At 38.1% G+C, this 22,316-nt stretch overlaps 1 long non-coding RNA gene across 2 annotated transcripts in view; it reads right to left on the bottom strand.

Annotated features, from left to right (window-relative positions):
- The window catches only part of LOC107544085 (uncharacterized), a 52,952-nt gene that overhangs the window by 5,768 nt on the left and 24,868 nt on the right, over positions 1 to 22,316 (bottom strand). For both annotated transcript variants that reach the window (XR_001603865.2, XR_015714007.1), the window contains one exon: positions 13,717 to 13,921. This is a non-coding gene — a long non-coding RNA (uncharacterized LOC107544085). The remainder of the gene's footprint in view (positions 1 to 13,716; positions 13,922 to 22,316) is intronic.

Here is a 22,316-nt window from a genome sequence, read left to right as displayed (position 1 = left end):
GTGTTTTTGTTTTGTTTTGTTTTTTTGCCATGTACTAGTATTGCTAAGCATTTTGCATGAATCATCTCATTCAGTTAGTAGGGGCAGGAAGGCAGGAATTGATAGCTTACCTTATTAGGTAATATCAAGACTTCATAGCACATAACTGCACATTATATAAAAGGAAGAAATAGGATTATGTGAGCCCAAAATAAAGCTATTTCATTTCTAAATGGGATTTTATGGAACTGATACATTCAGGAGAAGGAAAGATGCAGGAAGATTGATTTGAGCACCTGAACTGGTTGGAGGAGGCATCACCGAAATGAATTGGTAAAATGATACTGTTTTATGGATGGACAATAGGAGAGGTTTCAGGAAAACATACAGGTAATGAACATAATTTCCAATTCTAGTGAAGATATGGTCCCTCTGGCTATGGAATACTGTTCTGCAGTACACAAATGAGTCCCTGAAAACTATGCCATTCAACTGAAGATTTATCAGCCATTAACTACATTCTACATACTGTCCACTCCCTTAATACCTATGTATCTGGAGGTGATTTTCACCAACCTGCAGGGAATTTATAATTTTATTTTGGCTTCTCCATTTCTTCTAACACTTACCTGGACAAAGCCTACAGCACCATGGGAGGTCTGTGCGGAGGTATAGAAACTAACCTGTAATATCAACTTAACCAAACCCAAGTGGGCAGGTGCATTTGTTGCTAAAGGTTCTATAATATGTTTGACTTCAAATCTAAATTTGAACCTTTTATCACAATGTGTGTCAGTAAGAGTGAAACTTGAGGAACCATGAGTTAGCCAAGGTAGAGTCTCCGATACCAATTTTTCCATCCAGCTTGACAATGTCCTTTTGGGCTTATTAGCACAACATTTTAGCTAGCATTTATCATCTGCTCTGTCTTCTTTTCCTTTTTCTACAGAAGAGCAAGTAGGTAGACAAATCAATGAAGAGAGTAATAGAAAATAGGAAAAGCGACGGCCTCTTCAGATCCCTGCTTCTCAGAGCGAAATGGGAGCAATCGCCCTTGTACTACCAGGTTGAACTGAAAAGCACATTTGACTACAGCACAAAATTCATAGGTCATTGTTAGGTGATAGGTTTTGCTAACTGAAAGGGTAGATCAATTCCTGAGATGATTCATTTTCAAACCCTGGAAGCCACATTATATAACAGGTGCGATGTAAAAGAGTAGGCTTGCGGCTTTGAATTCTGGCTTCACCATGTCCAGGTATTTGGGCTTCAGATTCCCCATCCGTGGAGCAGGCAGAATAACCTCCCCCCCCCCCCCCCCCCCCAGGTTTCTGAACGTGCTCAGGACAGTGCCTGGCGCAGAGAAAACCTCATATAAGCATTAGGCATGGTCATCATGATCATCACCATTCACAATTACGTGCTCATCATTGAAAAGACAAAAGAACATCTCCAAGTTATGCTGAATTTAGCACAAAGGGGAATTGAACGCCATTTCATTACCTGGTCACAGCCAGTTCATTCATTAGCACGCACAGCGTGCTTACTATGTGCTGAGCACTGTGCGGTATTAAACAAGGCAAAAAAATCACCTGTCCTTACAGAGTTTACGTTCTAGAGGAATGGTGGACACTGAGCAAGTTTATCATGCAATGTCTGTCGTGAAGAGTGTGACGGGGAAAGCTAAAGGGAGGCTGAGAAAAGCAGTGACCTTCCCTCTCTCCCCACCTTAGGCTGTGTTTCACAAAACGGCTCACTGCAGGCCATGCTTTTCCCCCTGAAAGGAATTCTCTAGCTGATATTCTAGGTAACAGTTTTGCTGAAATCCCAACCATTTGGATGCAACAAAAATAATCCGGCATACGAGCGCATCCAGATAGACATATGTAGACTGGTTTTCTGAAATGTAATGTGTGTGTAATTTCCCGAATGGCTGGTTGTCACATCCATCTGGTCTTATTTCCATAGCACTTAAATGCACCACGAGGATATAAACTCTAAAAGCTAGAAAACAATTTAAATACCCAAACACACACGAGGTGTGTTTTCAAAAGCCGCAGACAGGCGAGCACTGTGGTGACTTCATTAACTTCTCAGCCGCAGCTGAGAGTAGCTGAGGCTAAGCATAAAGGCCACGGAACATAAAAGGCATTCCACCGGCAGACCTCATTAAGTAGGCTTAGGACAAGCTTGACAAGCTAATGACAAAAATCTAATTTGGAATTTCTGGACATAAGAACGCTGAACAAGTCCAAATACACCGAAACTCCACCATGCGTGCTATCTGAAAAGGCAACAGCCCGGTGTCAATTAGGTCCATGTAGTGCACGAATCACAGCCCAGGGATGGATGTTTTCCTATTCAACCACACTGAATAGGAAAATCGTGTTCAATGTGTTTTTGGGTTTGGGCACTGGTCCTATTTACATTGCACAGATGTTGTAGGTTCCTAAATTAACAGTGGTCTCCAGGGAGATGCTCATCAGGCTCCGTATGCTAAACAAAGGCATGGCTGGAATGTAGACACCACACTGCTTGCAGAGGATTTTTGCTACTGTTTTCCCTTTGCCTAAAAGACTTTTCCTATATCTAAGTTTTATCAGCGCCTATGGAGTCTAGACTGTGTTAGATTGTACTCATTTACAAGCCACAGCAGAATTCCCTGGATGCTCTAGGTATGTGTATCTCCATTCCAACTACTTGTACGTCCCTTTGGTGGAAATGAAATAACAGCACTTGTGTGTGTCCCGCACAGTGGGGAGTGCCTTACAAATACTATGAATTCCCATATTGTTCTCATTATGATCAACCTTATTTTTAGAGAAGCAAGCTGGAGATTCAAATAATTTGCCCCACCTTTAGTTAGTGGACAACCAAGGACCTACCCCCAGATCATCTGACTTCAAAGACCACATTTGAGCTCCACTACTCAGTGCAGGGAGGAGGAAATGTTTGCTGAATAAGTACATGAATGAATAAATGCATTGCTTAATGCCCTTAAAATTAAACGATGAAGAATTTGCCAATTAAACTATAGTGTTGTTGCTCTAAAAGGTATATAATGATGCACCTTTTATTAAGAATAGTTATTTAAATCCTTTCAGGCACCATGTCTTGTACTTTCTATCTTCCTACAGTGCTTTTCACGATACCTCACAAATCAGTGAAATATTTTTACCCAATAAAATACATTATAAATGGATGCCATGGCTTCTTTGATTTTCCCTCTCCTGTGATTAGCTCCTTGTATGAAAGAATAGACTTTTCTGGAATCTGGCTTTAGGTGCTAATTTCTTAAGAAATCCCTAGACTCTTGCCCACATTTACACTTCTGGGCCTTTGTCCAGGCCTGAAAGAGACCCAAATTCCTTGTTCCAGCTTTTCCAAATAAGGTCACCCCATTTCCACCTACACCCTAGTAATAGTAAAAATGACAATGTGTAACTATTGAAAATAATGCAATGAGTCAGAATATCTTCAGTGTTTGTTGAAAAGAAACAAATTCACTCCTCCTGCGCAAACCTGAATAATATCCCAGGTCTCATAATATACTCATTACTGGGTCCTGTACTTAAATGCAGTAATATTCACTGAGGACATTACTGTTTGCCAACATTGTGTGGAGAAACCCTATCAGCTTCTTTTTCTAAACAGTCTAGAAAAAGATTCCGAGTATATTCTCCTACCTTCCCTTCTTCCCTGTCCCTCACTCACTTAACATGTCTGCAAACCCCGTTTACAAAGAAAAATGGAATGTCACTTGCCCTGTCTTGTTACTGTGAAGATTGCATATGATAATGGGTGAAGAATGATTTTTGAGCTATGAAATGTTACATAGCTGTAAGAAATTGTTAGAAGGGAAAAAAGCCAGACCTTTACAGACCACATGCCTTGAGAGGCCAGGGGTTTCATTTCATTCTCATGTAAATGACATGTATACATGCATGCACACACATGCACACATAGATACCTGGGGAAAATGGACTTATATATACTGGTGGGAAATTCAAATCACTTTACTGTAAAATGTTGAGTTAATAAATGCTACATTTAAAAAAATCTCTAATTGCCTCTGTTGGTTTTTGAAGACAAGCCACAGTATTTTATACAATCATGATATCTATTATATATTAAGTGTCAACTTTATAGTAGGCATTGGGTTAAGGTGTTTATATACATTATGTAGTTTATTCTTCGTAATACCATTCTGTATGGGTATTATTAACTCTCTTTTGCAGATGGGTAAACTAAGGCCCAAAAGTATTAAGAAAATGCCCAAGGTCACACTGCTTGCAAATAACACAGGGAAAATATGCATTTCAGTCCGCCTGTCCACAAAGCTTTGCTTACCAATTCACATCACATTCCTCTGAAATCTGCATTAACTCAAGAGGAGCATATGTTACACGGTTTAGGAAGGAAGTTCAAATGAATCCTATCCTTTGGGAAATGTTAGGGTTCCTTTGACCAGAACATAAACTGATTAAAAATATGCACCTTTTTTCAAAACAACAAGGATCTTTACATTTAAGAAAATGTCTTCAGAGGCTTTACAGCCCCTGGATCAGGTAACACACAGTATCTGTAATATAGGTTACTACGAGTTATACATGATTGGGGACTGTCTTGAGAGCGCCTACTGTGTGCACACCACTTCTCACAGAGGAAACTGGGTGAGGGCAGAGGGGAAGGTTTGACAAAGAAATAAAAGATACCCCTCAGGGAGCCTACAGTCTCTCCTTTCGAAAGAAATCAGCATAGAGGAAGAAGTCAGAGTCAAATTAATCTTAGAATACATTAGTGGAACTTAGAAGTAATAAAACTAAATCAAAAATTTTTCAAAGGATTAAGTCCTTCAGCCTTTAACTCAATCTGACCTGCTTCCCCCACATGCCAATTAGAGTTCAAAGGAAAGATTCATACACTTCATTTACAGATCTGATGAACCTTGGGCACAGTGATAAATCCTTTATAAATCAGAAAGATAGCTATATTTATTCTTAAAACTAACTAATTTGCACACTAAAGTTAAGTTATTTGCCTGCAGACAATTCATTGGAATGTCTGATAAAAATCCTTAACTCCATTTCACATTTCACATCACTGACCTCTTTTCCCATTTGAAGGTTTACTGTGCAGAAGTGCTCACGTGTCAAGAAAGATGATTAAAACATTCTGACACAAAACAATTTCACATCTACATATGAAGATAAAAAAGAAATCGCTAAAATATTTAAAGAATCTCATGATGAGAAAAGAAGGCCCCAAACATCACTCTAAATAGAATAGAGAGCTGAGCTTCAAGGAGGAGATTTTTCTTCTTTTATCTATGCTCTGAAAACAAACTTACATTTATTTAGCAGGTGTTTTAATGAACCCTGCAGCACAGAAGGTAAACACAGCCAACAATCAAACTGGTTGGCCGACTCCAGTGTCTAAATTCAACTCTTTGTTTAGGTGATCTTATGAATGTATGAATGTGTACACACACACACACACACACACACACACACACACACGTATTGTTCTTTAACAGTGAACTCAGATTGTCCACAGAGCATTTAGCAAACTACCTATGGCCACTGGGAAAGAAAACTTTCCAAGTTTTCAAGAATAAAGAAATTACAAGAATAAAGGAATTTTACATTAAGCACCTTTGAAAGGACTAATGCTAAAGTGATAATCAGGAAAATTCTGAAGGTGGCTTTTCAAAGCATACTATTAAATAATCAGCACTATCACACATTAATTTTATTGAAGAAAAAACTGGGACGAGCTCCATCAAACAGACAGCAAACAGCAATAATATGCTACAATTGGTATCGATATAGAAAATAGGACACAAATGGTCCAAGCAGGATTTAATGTCCCTTTTATCCATTTTGATTTACGCTATTTCAAGCACTTCATGTTTTCCTGGGCCAGTTAACAGCACTTGAACATTTCTGTAGCTAAGATGTAAAAAGTCATTTTCACAAATTTCTTATTTTTAGTATTATTCTATTGTAGTTTTTCTGGATTTAAACCTATCTTAGGGATCCCAAATTGCACAAAACTTTGGTGATAGAAATTAGCATAATTGATATAATTCAATTTTTGATAATTATAATTCTCACTTAAACCTAAATTAAATATGCCAAACTATAATTACATTCAAATTTGCATCATGGAAATTATCCCCATTTTACTCATGGCATCTTAAAATATCTAATAAGGGATCTTAAACTCTTAAGTTTGAGTCAAGAGGCCTTATTCTCACAGCCTTTGGGGAGAGACTTATTATGCATTAAGTACAGTTATTCAGCCTCTTGGGAAAGGGAGGATGGGTCCATTATTTCTTCACTTTATGATGTGAGAGATCTGTACTATAATCTTTGGGTACCTCCAAGTCACATTGCCATTATGAGTGCTGAGTGCCACAGCAGATGGTAAAAGATTAATGTTTTCTTCAGAGAGAAGCCTTAAGCAAAGCAGGTCATGCTTTAGGACAAAGTTAATGGGAACCAAAGACACAGAAAAGACTGTAAAGCTTTAAAATTAGGTACTTTTAAGCACTGCATTTCTATCTATTTTTAAATGATTGAAGATGAGGCAATCTGAATGTGAGTTGCTCATTGATTCTTAAGAACTGTGTGATCAAACATTATTATTATTATTATTATTATTAATTTGGGATGCAAGAAGAAAACATCCATAAAATACTACTCAGTGTAAGTTGTCTGTTTAACTAACCTTCCTGCTATTAGATTTCATTCAATTAGCTCATTGATGTGATTAAACTTGCAAAGCAGTTCATCTTCATCTTGGGGACAGTAGGTGGATATAATCTGGGATGTATGTCGGTCAGGAAATAGATGAGTCTGAATGTGCAGGGTTGGCACATTGTCAAAGCACGTGATGAGTTCCTTACCAAAAAAAACATATGAATATATCTCCAGTTGAGTAAAATATTCACATTATACTGGGATAAGGCAGAAGAACCCTGGCTGACATCCCATCTGTTCTTATGAATTAAATTTAGAAATCATATGTAATATAGACATTTCTGTCTGAATATCATAAAACCCTGACACATCCAGGCTTTCATTAGAAAGCTCCACAATGTGACTTGAATAACAATCCGTCTTAGCTAATTAGTATTTTCAGTTGAGCACATTCACTTCCAGACATATTGCTGTTTGCACATGGTAATTTAGGTAAACAGATACCATCCGCAGCTGCATCAATTAACACTGCTAATCAAAACTGAATTCAGGTAATTAGGCCCATTTATGCAAAAAAATGTGTAATTTTGGAGAAAAGCTAGATTTTTTTCAGTACTATGTCAATAAGTAAAAATCTCCTTTTGCTTAGAAAGATGAAGAATGAGAGGAGAGATATTATCATTAATACATACACCATGCGGAGTGAAAGTTCCTAAATTAAATCTCAAACTTTAATTGGCCTATATTTTCAGAAATTGAATCATATTTTTCATAAATGTTTTCCTCAATGTTTCCACATAGTAAAGTTGATTCACATCCCTAAGGGTTTAATCATAATCAGGCAGGACTCAAATGGTTAATGAATTCTCAAGTATGTACATCATTAGAAGAGCTGTTGGTCAAACTTGCTCTCCCGTCTTGCCTGGCGCCTCCTAGGGAAATGCTCTCGGTGTGTCTTGTTTTATTACACACTTTAATTTTCTCTGCTGCAAAGTACTCTCATTTGTAGTTAGACTCATAATAGTAATTTCTTATTTTCCTGCAAATACTCTTAAACTTCAGTGCTTCTCCACCATGCCCTTTAGTTACTTTTTTTACTCATTTCAAAATGAATACTGTGAATTATTTTTCCTGGTTTTCTCCAAACAGAAACCAATCTGATTATTTTGATTAAAAATTCTAATTGAGTCACAAAACTATTTAACTGTTGGTAAGTTATAAGTGATTAGTGACTAATGAACGATTCTGGGTGAGACTGATAGGCCTAGAGTTAAAGCTGAGTAAAAGAAAAAACTGACCATTTAAAAAAGCCTTCTGAAGTATATATGGGAATATAGATCTATAGCTATATCCATATACATAGCTGCATCCACTCACCTTTCTCTATATGTATATGTATCAACTTCTTTAGCTTTTCAGACTTTGAAGCTTAGATTTACTTCTTAATGCAAATATCAGGCTTTTATAATGAAGTATAGAGTCCAGTGTGCCTAGCTTTATTTTAATGGTAATAGTCCCCTTCATTATAATTTCCTCAGTACCCACCATGTCTTGGGCACTCTTCTAGGCTCTGTGGGTAAAAATACAGAGATGGATTGAGACCTGTCACACTTCTCTGGACCAAACTCAGAGAGTTTACAGACCAAAAGAATCAACTTTCAAAAGGTGGACCCAGTGTCCAAGGGAAAAATTATCAATTCCAAACTTTCAGAACCTCCTAAGCTAATTTTGTAGAGATTTATTTTTGGGACCACTGGTTAACTATTTTGTTCTCATAAAAATCAAGAAATAAGAACCAAAATATTTTGCCAGGTAGCACGATGTCCTTTTTGCATATTGCAGTAATCCACACAACTTGTATGTTTATTTTTTGTATTTATTGAAAACATTCCCCCCACATATTCCTTTAAACGCATTTGGTATAAATAATTCCCTTTGAGACAGGAATCTAACAGACTCTGTGTTCATATCCAGTTTCAAAAGCAGGAATTATAAAATGTGGAGGCACTTTTATCAATGGGTTTTTCAACTACTCAGCTAATGAAAGTATATGGGGTGGGACAATGGTACTTCTGATTGTGATGCTGTTAAACAGAATTCTTTATAAATTTTAAATGAAAGGCAGGTAAGCACAAACACTTTAAAGATAATTTTAAAAGATCATAATGACTGGTTTTAAATGAACTAAACAATAAATATTTGGGGAGGGCAATTTCTGGTGTCCCTGAAATAAGCCAACTAAGTAGAGCGCACTGGATGAAGGTGCAGTGAGTAATCTTTGGAATTCTAAACCATTTCTCTCTTTCTTCCTTAGAAGTCAACCAGGAGAGAAGTAATCCATTTTAGCTCCTAATGAGTAAATTTAGTAAATTTAGCTCCTAAATTTAGTAAATTCTTTCATCTAGAGAAAGCATTTTAATTCATCTGGACACCCTGTGCTCAGTCACCAAGTTTTAACACGGTGGCATGCTATAAGTCTAGCTCTGGTGGGAAGGTCTTAACTATGGGGCCATCTTCCCACCTAGGCTGTGCCACCGACTGGCTGTCTCACTTCTGGCAAGTGACTCTCCCCGAGTCTGTTCCTGGTCCATAGCCGGGGCTCAGAGGCCCACCTCGCTGGGTTGGAGGGGATGCCTGGAACATGCGAGGTGCTCAGGAAACACCTGCTGAAAGGTCAGTCAGCGATGGCTCCAGAAACACTCATGCTAAAGGCATTTTAGTCAGTTATCTTATCAAGCAGTTCTCCAGATTCCAAAATAATATGGACAGGCGATCGGTAATTTTCATACAAATAGCGTGAATGCATCGATACATCGCTACACTTCTTTAACTTGTCAAGCAAATGACAAGAAACAATTCATGCGACCAAAATTACTCAAACAATTTTATTCTAGAATTAAAGAGAATACTATCTTGGAAAATGCACAAGTGACTACTTTTTGACTAAAACCCCTGAAAATCCTTGAATTTCTCAGTTGTTAGCTCTCTTTAGCCCGGTACGATTAAATTGCTGATGGTCGGCCTACTCTAAATTTTTAGTGGAATTCAATTGTTGGCTCACAAACAATATGCAATGGATAAAAGGACACCACTGGTCATTTTTTAAGCAGCCTGCTTTTGAAACAGAAGGACTCCAACCATAATATGCCGTCATAAAAACATCAAACAGGTTAATTTTGGCTTGTTAATGGCAGAGACTGTGACTTCACAACTGTAAGGGAAGATGTCAGACCTGGAACTGGATGGATCGGAGGGGACAGGCCGCCAGAAACAAAGGCTATAAAGAAATAAAAATGTCTTCTAAGCACACTAAAGCGAAACAAATGATTGGATTTGGATTTAACAAAACATCGTCTTATGTGTCTCTGCTCTTGCACCAGTTCTTTTTCCTACGTGAAGACAGTGGGCATTTCCCCTCTCGGGCCACGATTCTCCGCTGCGGAAAAGACGGCTGCTGGCGAGCCCGGCGCAGCTTTCTGTGCTTACAGCATGTTGCGTTCCAATAAGTTTTAATGCCCAAAATGATTTTAATTTAGTTCTGGTGAGAGGTAAAATGAAAATAAACAAATCAGAGGAGATTATTGGATTCTATCTGAAGACTTAATAGTGCTTATTTTAGGGCTTTAATTTAGAGGCAGTGTTTACTTTTTACTGAAAATTATCATTAATAAGAAAAGTAGTATTATCATGGAACAACTGGATTTTTTAAAAAAAGTTTGATAATTCAGCGTACCAAAGCTAAAGCTGATAATCTATACTTTATCAGGCAAGGTACAGAACAACGTATATGTTTACAATTTGCAGTCACATTCTTGCCCCGTGATTAAGAATTAGGAAATTATCCTGACAGCAAACAGGTCTTAGTTAAACGTTATTAATCTACGCGGCAAGGTATCATCCAGCTCTCTGGAGGATGCTGGAGTCACTTTGCCAGTGGAATAATCTCAGTCACTCTATCACAAGTTTTGCATCTGTGACTTTCTTCATAAGCCTGGAGTAGAAACCTATCTTTGAAAGGGATGTTAAAAGAGTACATGAAAAGCTTGTGCAAAAATAAACTGTAGTACCTGGGGCTTCTTAATTTTTACACTATAATACCTTGGACTTTTCTACCTCGACACATCCGGAGTGAATTCTTTGATGAAAAGAGAGAGAAATAAATTACATATGGAATGGAGAGGGCCTTTATTATCATTTTAATAGTCCACAGACACATAAAAGGGAGATGCGCTCTCTCCGTGGTGGGACCTAAATCTAAAAATATTCACTGACTTAGCAATAAAAAAAATTTAATATGATATGAAAAATGGAAACAGTTTTTTGAAGCGATGTGAATATGCAACTTTTCAAAGGCTTCAAGAAAATTTAATGAAGAAAAATAAAACCAAACCATTAAATGGCTCTGTAAATAACTAGAGTTTGCTCCTCCTGTGACATTTTTTAACTTAATGGAAATACTGAATATATTCACAGACTATCAGAGATCATAGGCAATGAAATTCCAGACATCAGAAACAATCAACTTTTATGAACAGCTTCATAAGCAACCGTACCACACGCCCCCACTTTCAGGAGACAGCATATAGATTAAACACGGGTATAATATGCAGTTCGGGTGGTTGGCATTGGATTCGAATATTATTTATTCCTAACCTTTTCAGAATATTCTTAGATGATTTTCGAATGAGATCATGCACTTTCAGTACGTGCAGACTGCTCTCAGGCTCCCTGTTTTTGTTGGGGTGGAGGTTTTGATGTTTGGAATGGGGGGAGCCTGGAACTCTTCCCACGTGCTCCCAATGATCTATACATTATTGTATATTCTCTGCCATCGAGATACTCTTGCCAGAGCTACGATGCTTCCAAACAGCATCCCATTTAGACGTGCAAAATTGAAAATTAAAATAGGAGGGCTTTTTATTATTATTGTTTGAATGACATACGACCTGCTCAATGTTTGCATTTAAATTGGCCAGAATAATTCAGCTCTGGCTTTTAATTTCAGAAGGGTTAATCACCCTAGCAAAGGTCAATCAAACTTTAATCTCCAATAAAATTGCTGCAGCCCCAATCACCTGCAGGACATTTATTACATTCCTATTTCCATGGGAAAGAATGCATTGCTTTCATTACGTGCCACTAATCTTCTAACTCTTTACATTAGCACATTTTACCAAAATATATTAATTCCTTTGAAACTCTGACGAGAGTTCATTTCTACACATCTCAGGAGATAATCCTGTTTAAAGGAACGGGTGCATTAGCTGTGAACCACTTTCCAGGCCCTTTCTAATCCTCATAGACCTTCGCTACTCCAACTGAGTTTATACAATAGCAAATCTCAATTACACAAAACATTATGGAGGTTTAGGTTAAAACAACATTATATTATTTTAGGAACTTAATCCTCCGTATTGTCTGTATTATACTATTCATCTACTTGTTTCTGTCCATAATGTTTACCACGTACAAGAGTTATTATTGATCTGGAGGAGGCAAATGTTAACCATATTTGCATAGCAGTAGAAAGACTTAAGTTCATTAATTCATTCACTGAATGAATATATATTCCGTGCCTATTATATACTGGACGCTAGAAGGGAGAGATGCAAAGTCAAACAAAAAAAGAGAGAGTATCTGTCATGAGAATAACATTCTCTTCTGAAAATGATGTCCGGAATCCAATCAAATAATTATTTAAACCTTCATGTTCAGCTTTTTTTTATCAATGTCATTCAATTTTAGAAAAGCCTAAAAATGTGCGTCAAATTTTAAGCACAATTTCAATACGCAGGTTTTAAAAAATTACCTGGACACTTAAAGATTCTAAAATTCACAATCCCATAACATGATTCACTTTTAAAATTTGACTGTCAAATTTTAAGACGAGTATATTCAAACCACCGGTCCCCCATGGTTAAGCATAAAACCACGAGAAAGTTTAAATGGGCTTATTAAAAATATACATGCTACAAATTAATTTGTTTCCAAAATGCTATTTCATGATGTTTAAACCCTGTTATTAACACAGAAGACAAAAAGCAACGGGCAAAAAAATGAATCGTTGGGTTGGTTTTTTTTTGCCATGATATAGTGGCCTGGATGACCACACGGGGGAAATAAAAGAGCCTTAACGCATGTCTTCAATTACATAGCAGATTGATTGCCTCGGTATCGGAGCAGTGGTGTGACACAGCATTAATAAGCCAAACTTTGCCTTCTGCACATTTTTAAGATGCTTCCTGTCTCTGTGCTCGGAGGAAGCGCACGGGCACATACACAGACATGCCCCTTTCCCCGACACTCACGTTCATTCATTAGCAATATGCCACGGCTATAATTTGGGAAACTCCCCAGAGCTTGAATATTCAACCAAGCAGAGCAAATCACAGTGAAAAGAAAATACAGGTATAACAGTCAATGGCCAGACTGGCACTGGGGAGCAGCACATCATTTCAAGAACTACCAGGCCCTCTAAATGTTGTCAAAAGCCCCAATTACTTTGTTTAATTAAAATCAAGACTTCAGTCCTCTCGTCCCTCACTCTGAGCATTTCTTGAAACTCAAATAGAACCTCTGCACCTCCCATAATTATGCTCGTTTTTTTTGCTCCTGTAACTAGGCTGACAAGACAGAACGAGGCAGAGCAAGGGCTGTTACGCTGCTGAGCAAACTACATCGAATGTTTCGTGATATAAACGTTCAACTGACATTTGTTACCAAATAGTTATTCTAAAACCTGATAAAGATCAGTAATACTTTCAACAATAAAGATCAATTTAAAAAAAAAGATGAGCTAGACACAACGATGGGGAAACTCTCAGTATCGAAAGCTATTTCATTATATTTCTGAATTTCCAGATTGAGAAAAAAAACCCAAAGCTTTCAGAGAATATGCTCTACATATTCAAGAAGCATATGGATCTTTTTGTGAATCACTGTGGTCACGTAACAAAACAGAACTCACCAACCATCACACACAAAAAAACCTTAATAAGAAATCCCAGGCTGTGGAATTATGAAAGAAACATACCTTTGAGTGAACAAGTTTGCGATTGCTCCTCTTGCCTACACAGCTCTGCCGTTCCACCTTGAGCAAAAGTCGACTCGGTGTCCCTTGTGATCTTTGTGACAATGCCATCATATCACCGGCAAATTTTTCGATTAAACTTTGCCGACGTAGTAGCAACTTTGTTAATTATGATATTAGCCAGCTGGCGGGTACAATCAGTCAACCGCTGTAGGAAAGCCAGACAAAGAGACATCTAATCACCGCAACCAGAGCAGATAAATTTTGTTCCCGTCTCATCCGTGTCACAGATTCTATCCCTGCTGACCCTCTCCTCAGCCACCGACTGTCAAATTTAGATTCTTCGAGCTCCTTGCTCCCCCTTATCCCTGCCTTAGATCTGAAACTCCCGGTTATCAGGAAGACACGTGTCACCAGCTGTCTCCGGGCAGGAAAGCAATCAGGTGAACGCCACTTATTACCTTGCATTGCTTTCCGAGCAGTGACAAGATTGATTTGGGACCACGAATACATTCGGCTCTCAGACATGTGGTTCCCAGGGTCTGAGTTCAAACAGTGGGCTAAGTGCAAGGTCGCCAACAGGGAGGGCTTCAAGCCGTGTTAAGGATATGGGATATTAGAAATATAAGGAGAATTTTTGGAAATCTATCCGAGTTCTTTTTTCAGATGCCTTTGTATTTTCTTTCCCACCTCTGTGCCTCCTTGGTAATATCGATGGGCAGATTGTTACCCAGAGGAGCCAGCTTCATGGCTAAGTAGCCTTACGTCAACCCATACAAGTGGCATTCTGACATCATTGTCTCCACCCATCCCTTTTTCATCAAGAACTGTACTCTATAAATTTCAATTTCTGGAACATATCCTCACATAAAAGTTCAAATCACATTTATACAGGATAATATGAGAAACTAATTTGGGTATCTCAGTTAAAAATCATTTATACAACTTTGGATTGAGAGATATTTTTCTTTACATCCTAATACAAATTTTCCTCTGAAAAAAATCAGTCCATTGGAATCATACAGAAATGTAAATCTATCAATCAATTGATCCATAGGTAGATATACACACAAATACGTAAAATGAATTTACAGAAAGTTAAATGCATATTAGGTAACATGCATAACATTCCCATAAAATGATATAACATTTTTGGTAGTGAAACATTCAATTGATCCGTAAAAAGCTTGATCTGCATAGTAAGCCACTAAGCCAATGTCATATTTACTAAATGATATTTTCCCCCACTGAAATGTTAAGCACCAGTGAGGTAAAAATTATGCACTGCAGAGTTGAAAAAGAGTAATATACAACATGATAATAAAGTCATGTTTATCGATAAATTAGTAGGTCTTTCAGGGATGGAAGATTTCAGTGGAAAGTTAAAGTGCAATCATTTTAAAGTGTATTTACATAGGAATTCTATATATTTGGCTCCATAAAGGGACCAAAATGGTTATCACTACCTTTGAAAAATGCAGTTATAGTGTAGGGTATCAACAGACCATGGTGTGTACCCTAAATTTACATTTTATTTTCACATGAGGATGTTCCTGTAATGGAGGATCCGAAGTCCCTGCACTTGGTTTATTTGGCCTAAAGTGCTGAAAAGATCAATGCGTCGAGATGCAATATAAGATACATGTCACGGGGTAAAGGCGATTTAAGGATTTTCAAACTACAGAGCAAAATACTTTCATCCTGGGGAGATACAAGGGTTTCTTAAGTCCCAGCACAGAGATGGGAGGGGGAAGATATGGTTTCAGGAATTCTTAGAAATTATATACATGTATATCTCTCTCTGAAAGTAAGATATTCTTTATCCTTTATTTCTTACACTGATGTTAAGAAATGAGTCGGAGCCCACAAAGCAAAAGAGAGAGTCAGAAGTGTGAGAGGATGAGAGTGTGATGTGGCACAACGTCAAGGCAGAAGCCCGCTGGGTGAGAGCTTAGTAACGCTCTGCCAGGGAACGAGCTGTGCCCGTCACAGGCACCCTCATAAACCCGGTGACGATCATGGGGCCCGGCTCATAGTAGTTTCTCAAGAAACACTTATTGATGAAGATTGAATACTTTTGTAGTACACACTGTATTCCTCCAAGCCCAATTCACCTACTTCTAAAATGAAATAATGCAAAAAAAAAACCCCAAAACTCATCAGGCCTATGTTGATTGCTGTACATCAATTAGCATATATTCATTCATATTATACCATTTAAATACTGAAAAACAGTTCATATCTACAAAGAGTTCAAAATAGGCATTTCCTTTACGATTACAAAATAAGTGTATCAATAATGCTCACTATTTGCTCCCATGAAAATAATTATAACTCCGAAAGTTTGAGTCAGTCAAAAAGGTCTTTAGTCTTTGACTGAACAAAGGACTTTCTCCTAGGAAATGCAAAGAGAATAAAATATATTACGTACACCAAATTTCTCATTGCAGTTCTATCTATAAGAGAAAATGGAAACAACCTAGTGTCCCCAGTGAGGGAAATTATTAAAGAAATTATGGCAATTACTCGTATGCAGTCATTATGTGACAATGAGGATGACTGAGAAAGCCAACTTCTTACGACTATACTGAATGAAAAAAGCAGAATACAGAACTGTACATATGTTGATCGCTGAGTACATTTGGACAAAGACGGGAAGGAGAAATGCAAAAATAGAGATGTTCTGTGGGGTTAGAAAGTATTTTCTTCTTTTACAAAGGCAGGCCTTAACACCATAATAACTGTTCATTTCAAAAACTTAGAAGTTAAAAAAAAAATCTGTAAAATGAGAACAAAAATCATAATAATATCCTCCTGAGAGGGCTTTGGTATTAAACTAGATAATGCATATAAAACCTTTTGCATATTGCCTGACCTGCAGTAAATGCTCATTACGTAGCTGGGTCATTATCTTTACTCTAATGACCAAATAAACAGTCCCGACATGTCTTTCCATACTTACAGCATCTTTTACTTTTTCTGTGAAACGTTACATAAAAGTGGAGGAATGAAATGAGGCAATGGTAGAAAAACTAAGTTGAGACAGAAGAAATGGACCTGGAAAAATCGATACCATGAGGAACCTCAGTGCTGCTTCTTTTATTTTCCAGGGTGGGCACTTGCTGATTTCTGCTCCCCATGGGCACAAATTCCAACTCAGAGCAGCGCCACCTTTCTCTAGGGCATGCCACATGTCATGAGTGTTTGTTATATAAATACAATGTATGGGAGTGGGGTTTTGTAACGATGGAAGTAGTGAGAACAAAGCAATCTAGACGTGGAGACACTGTCCACGGAGAAGCATGTGGATCCGTGCAGGCCACTAGTCCACTCTGCCACTGATGGTGTTACAGGTGTGCCACCGACCGTCTCCCGTGGGCCTCTGCAGCAGCCCTTCTTAATCCCTCTGATCACTTGAATACATTAAATTAAGTCTCATACGTATATTCATTTCATTTCTGCCTTCCAGCCTGCTGGATATAAATTCAAAAGCCTAAATTCCTGTTTCTGCTATACTGTGGTCTCAGGAGTGAGACGTCCTGTTTCCATGCCATTCCTGGCTCCTGCCTTCCTAGCTCTGGCACTTTGGAGAACTGATTAAATCTCATTGAGGCTCTGTTAAAAAAATCACAATACCTTGTAATGCTATTGTAAACATTAAATAATACAGGCCAATTGCTTAGCACATCGTAGGTGTCCACTAAATGCCCTGTGACTCCGAAAGTGGCAGTGGAACGGCTGGGAAGCAGGGCAGCCCGGCAATAGGAGCCGGGGATCCAGAATCTAGCTTTTGGGTCAATTCAGATCCTGGTTTTCTCACTTAAATAATTAATAACAACCACAACAATAGTAAAAACTTCCCCATAGAGTAATAAGAATTAAATGACTACTATCAAGAACTCACCACATAGTAACTAACGTTTGCAATTACGGTTATTACTCCTGCCTCCTATGCTCATTGGTCATTTCTCCCTCATTGTTTAGCTAGTATTTAGTAAAATTACATCAGGACTTTGCGAAGACGGCAGAACACATATATTCACATGTGTTTGCCAATAGGTGGACAAGGTCTTCACTGCAGCGCTATTTGTAATAGCAAAAGACTGAGAAGGGTGTACAAAGTCACGCAAGGTAACAGGTTAAGTGAGGCACAGCCGTACTGGGGAATGCCGTGCGGCCGTCAAATGGACGAAGTACTGATACGAAATTATTTCTATGATACATTTTAAGGGAAAGAATGATGCAGAACCACGTGCATCGGATGTTATCATTTTGTTTAATAAGGATTTGTACATAATGTTTTACATTTAGAGAATATCTCTGGAGAACACACAAGAAGCAGCTAACAATGGTTGCTTCAGCAGGGAAACTGGGGCTTGAGAGAGCAGAAGTGACCAAATTTCACCTTAAAAAATGCATTATCCCTACTTAAATATGCAACCAGTATATTTCAGTTTCTTTATAAAAAAGCCTGGAAGCCTCCACTTTCCCATGCTAGTGGACACAACTCACCAGCTCATGTCTGCCCCGTGGTCCACAGGATACACAGGGCTGATTTTCTGAACCATACCATGACCTCACTACCTTCTGCTTTGAACTCTCATTTCAAGGCTATTTTCAATTGAATTTGTTGCAGGAGTTAATCTTCCTCACCCAATAAATGTGAAACAGTAGATATTCCTACAGCATCTCCTTTCTCAAAGGATGTCTTCTTTAGAAAGGATTTTATTCAGCACAAGAGACACTAACTGCATTCCCACATCCTGTACAATTCTAGAGTCATTTCAAGTAAGGAGCTCTCTCTACATGTTCCAGATGCATAAATGTTTGTCCTCAGACAGGCACTTTAGTCTCAAGGCTAAGTTCCCAAATGCCAGCAGAATGTGCAAAGCCAAGGGCTTCTGGTGGCACACAAGACAGAACATAGCACATACACCTGATATGTAATAAATTGTGAACTGATCACCTTAAAGTTTGGGGTGGGCTTAAAACTTTGAGAACTCATTGCTAATCATAAGCATCATCTAAACAAATGTCCACCGACACCTTCATAGGAATCTTCCAAGTAACACATTTTCTCCCTATTTGAAACCGACAGTCTTTTCTACACCTAGAAGGACAACTACCAAGCACAGATAATATGCATCGGAATGCCTGGCTCCCCAGCGGGCGATCTCAGGCAACCTGTGGCTCCTGTTGCCTCGCCAGTAAAACAGCACTGAGCTCAGAGGGGAAAGATGTTGGTTAAATGGGTTAGTTAATGCACCAGACACAACGGTCAACACTTGGGAGCACTTGATAATGGGTCCTCTCATCAGCGGCATTGTCACTGTCATCATCGTTAATTTTAAACTCCATTAGATGGTCAGTTGCAGCTCTAGGGTATGAAAAATTACTGGTTCTTTCCACGTGCTAATTTTTTCCCCCCACAGCAAATATTACCCATGAAATGAATACAAGTCTATATAGCAACTGGTAATACTTATCTTATAGATCAGCAATTCTCCAACGCTCGTGATCATGTAAACCACATGGGGATCGTGTTAAAATGCAGGTTTTGATTGAGTGGGTCTGGGGTGGAGCCTGACTCTCCCCATGTCTGGCAGGCTCTGAGCCGAGGCTGCTGCTGCTGGTAGCAGAGCACCCGGGTTACACACCACCGTGGACTTGACAGAGAGTAAGAAGGACAGCCTTGGTAATGAGCGCAGTGAATAGTAAACCACTTTCTTATGGGGCAAATGAATTATATATGTATTCTCTCTCTCTCTCTCTCATGCTTACCTTGCTGATAAAACACTAGTGCACAATAAAGGTACAGCTACAATTTCCCCTAAGTCCTGGTGGATACAAAGCAAAGAAAAAAACACTTGATTGTATCATTCATAATGGAAGGGTCATATTTATGGAGACTTTTTAAGTGAAAAGGCAAAGATTTTAGCCTTGAGATATTTTAGAAGAGTGATGACTGTTATTTCCTTTCTTGTTATAACACAAGTACACAGTCGTAGTTTATAGACATTCTGTTTGGCCCAACTACAAAATAAGGTATTAACAAAATCCTTTTTTCTGTGATCTGTATGCTTCTCTTGTGGAACTAAATATTCATAGCTGTTTCTAAAACAACTACTTAAAGCTAAACGGTTTAATCAGTAAGAATATTATATCCTCGGTAAACTGATGTGTCCTGACTCAACAATTCTGGAAATATTAGCTAAGCCTCCATTATTTCTATTGCTATGAGCTGATTCTTTTGATTTGCTTAAGGATAACTGGTAAAAAAACAATAATAGAATTTGCATACAGTAAAACACTACTCTAAATTCTAAAACCCAGCATCAGGGCAAAAGCTTACTGGAGGCTATGCGGCCAACTTAGTTTTAATTTTGTTCTGTTGACAGGCTTTCTTTTTTCTTTTTTGAGTGGATTCATGGCAAGGAAATATTTACAACACAACCAACTACCACATATGCATTCAAAATATTTTTGAAAAAAGTGTGTTCGTGAAACAATACTTACTCTTACCACATGCAATGCACTTTGATATTCTTCCTCTTACCCCTTTTCTACTAAGTAGATTTCATGATCCACTAATGGATCATTCAGACTTTAAAAGTATGATAGCCCTGGGTAAGTTCTGGGAGCTGAGTCTGGTTCTCTGGAAGTTTATAGGTGTAAGAGATGTTCAAGAATTGAGGTCACGCTTTGCAGTCATAGACCCAAAGCATGATCAGAGAGCCCGAAAAGGGTTAATGTCAGGAGCCATATCTCCACCAAGACTCGCAATATGAGTGAGTCTCTTGAACATCATGTAAGAAAATCACTTTCCACATTTAGATAGAAAAATGGAGTTCAAATGAATTACCTAATTACTATTAGAGGAAATAAGCAAGTAAGTTAAGAATGGATATGGGTGAGAATGGATGAACACAAGGAAATATGTAGGTAGCTATTTTGTATCATTTAAACATTAATTTATTGTTCCACTTATTTATGCACTCACTGGTTAATTCAAAGGATTAAACCTACAACCTTGGTATATCGGGACGATACTCTAACCAACTGAGCTACCTGGCCAGGGCACAATTTAGTATCTTTTAAACAAATTCCAATATGGTAAGCTGCACTGTCCTGGGAGTTAGTCACATCAGTGAACCAGACAGTCATTATTCTAACACAAACTGAAGCTTTTAAAGACTTATAAAGCACGCACACACAAAAAGGCGCATGGGGGAAAAATGAGATTTTGGTTTGTGCCGATCCATTTCATGAGGGCAAGGCAAAACTGTACTTTTCAGAAGTTCAAGCAGCACAGAGTCATTATAGACTAGGAGTGTAGGCATTTTTGTTTCAGTTTTATAGAAGGGACACAGCAATCAGGTGTGTGATAAGAAACGAAAGCAAATAAAATCAGGGAAGTTAACTGAGGTACACTGGAAGCATCTTACCTTGGCTGCTTTTGAGGTCTCTTCGTTTCTATTGCAACATATAAACAAACAAACAAACAAACAGAAAGCATACCCCAGTGGGCGGCAAGGTAAGAGGAACTGAGTAGAGAAGAGTAACACCGTCTTTAGCGGGTCTCACAGTAGTTCTGCCTAAAGAGGGATGGGTGACTTTCCTGCAGTTATTCTCAGATTCCATATGGAAAGTACATAAACAGTGAAGAAAATCTCCCCAGTTCAGAGTAGGGCACCAGGCGGGTGACTGAGAGATACGTTTGAGTGAAAGAAAGTTAGCTAAATATTTTAAAAATAGTAATATTTTAATTATGCTGTAGAGATCAAATTCTTTATATATTTTATCTCTAATTGTTTCTAAGGAAAATGTTTATTCTGATATTTTACTAATAATTATTAGGATTTTTTAGTGCATATAAGTTGGGATAAAGACATGTTTAATAGACTAAAAGGTCACATCACAATATTCTTTCTCTTGAAAAAAAGACCTTTTCATGACCCTCTCCAGGGCTCCTGGCTCTTAGGAAACATCAGCTTTTTGCTCAGCTGAAATTATTCTGACAGCTTTGGCCTTACATTATCGTCACAAGATCATGGTACACTTCAAGATAAATGAAGATTCATAGGGAATTAAAAATAAAAAAGAATTCATACCAGTCTCCAAAACAGCAGATTAGACTATCAAAGGTTACTGAGATAAAAACTTGATATTTTCCGGTTGAATTAATCACAACTTTATATGCTTCAATGTGGGTAAGCAAACAATGCCTGCCGTTCCCTGAACATCCCTCCACTCCCACCTCACACAAGAACTGACACATTTCGTTTTAAAGATTTGTTGAAAAGAAATAATGTTATGTTGGCATCCGGTGACCTAGAATCCTATGAATTCTCCATATGGATTCTTTCTGATTCTAACTGCTTTTCTCTGCAATTCAGTCTCCCTCACTCCCACCAAAACAGGGACTCAATAGTTCTACGGAAAATTTTTCTAAGTAGGTTGTACACTTTTTGCTACCATACAATCTACTAAATTGTTATGGTCAGTCATTCTTATTTTCTATGCAAATCCGATCCTACAGAGCACATACACATTCACACAAACATAGTTAAATACTCTCAAGTCTGGTTGTCTCTTACGGAGTA

This window comes from Miniopterus natalensis, chromosome 2, assembly GCF_054644295.1.
Source record: "Miniopterus natalensis isolate mMinNat1 chromosome 2, mMinNat1.hap1, whole genome shotgun sequence".
NCBI classification, from domain to species: domain Eukaryota; kingdom Metazoa; phylum Chordata; class Mammalia; order Chiroptera; family Miniopteridae; genus Miniopterus; species Miniopterus natalensis.
This window is presented reverse-complemented; position numbering and strand designations above follow the sequence as displayed.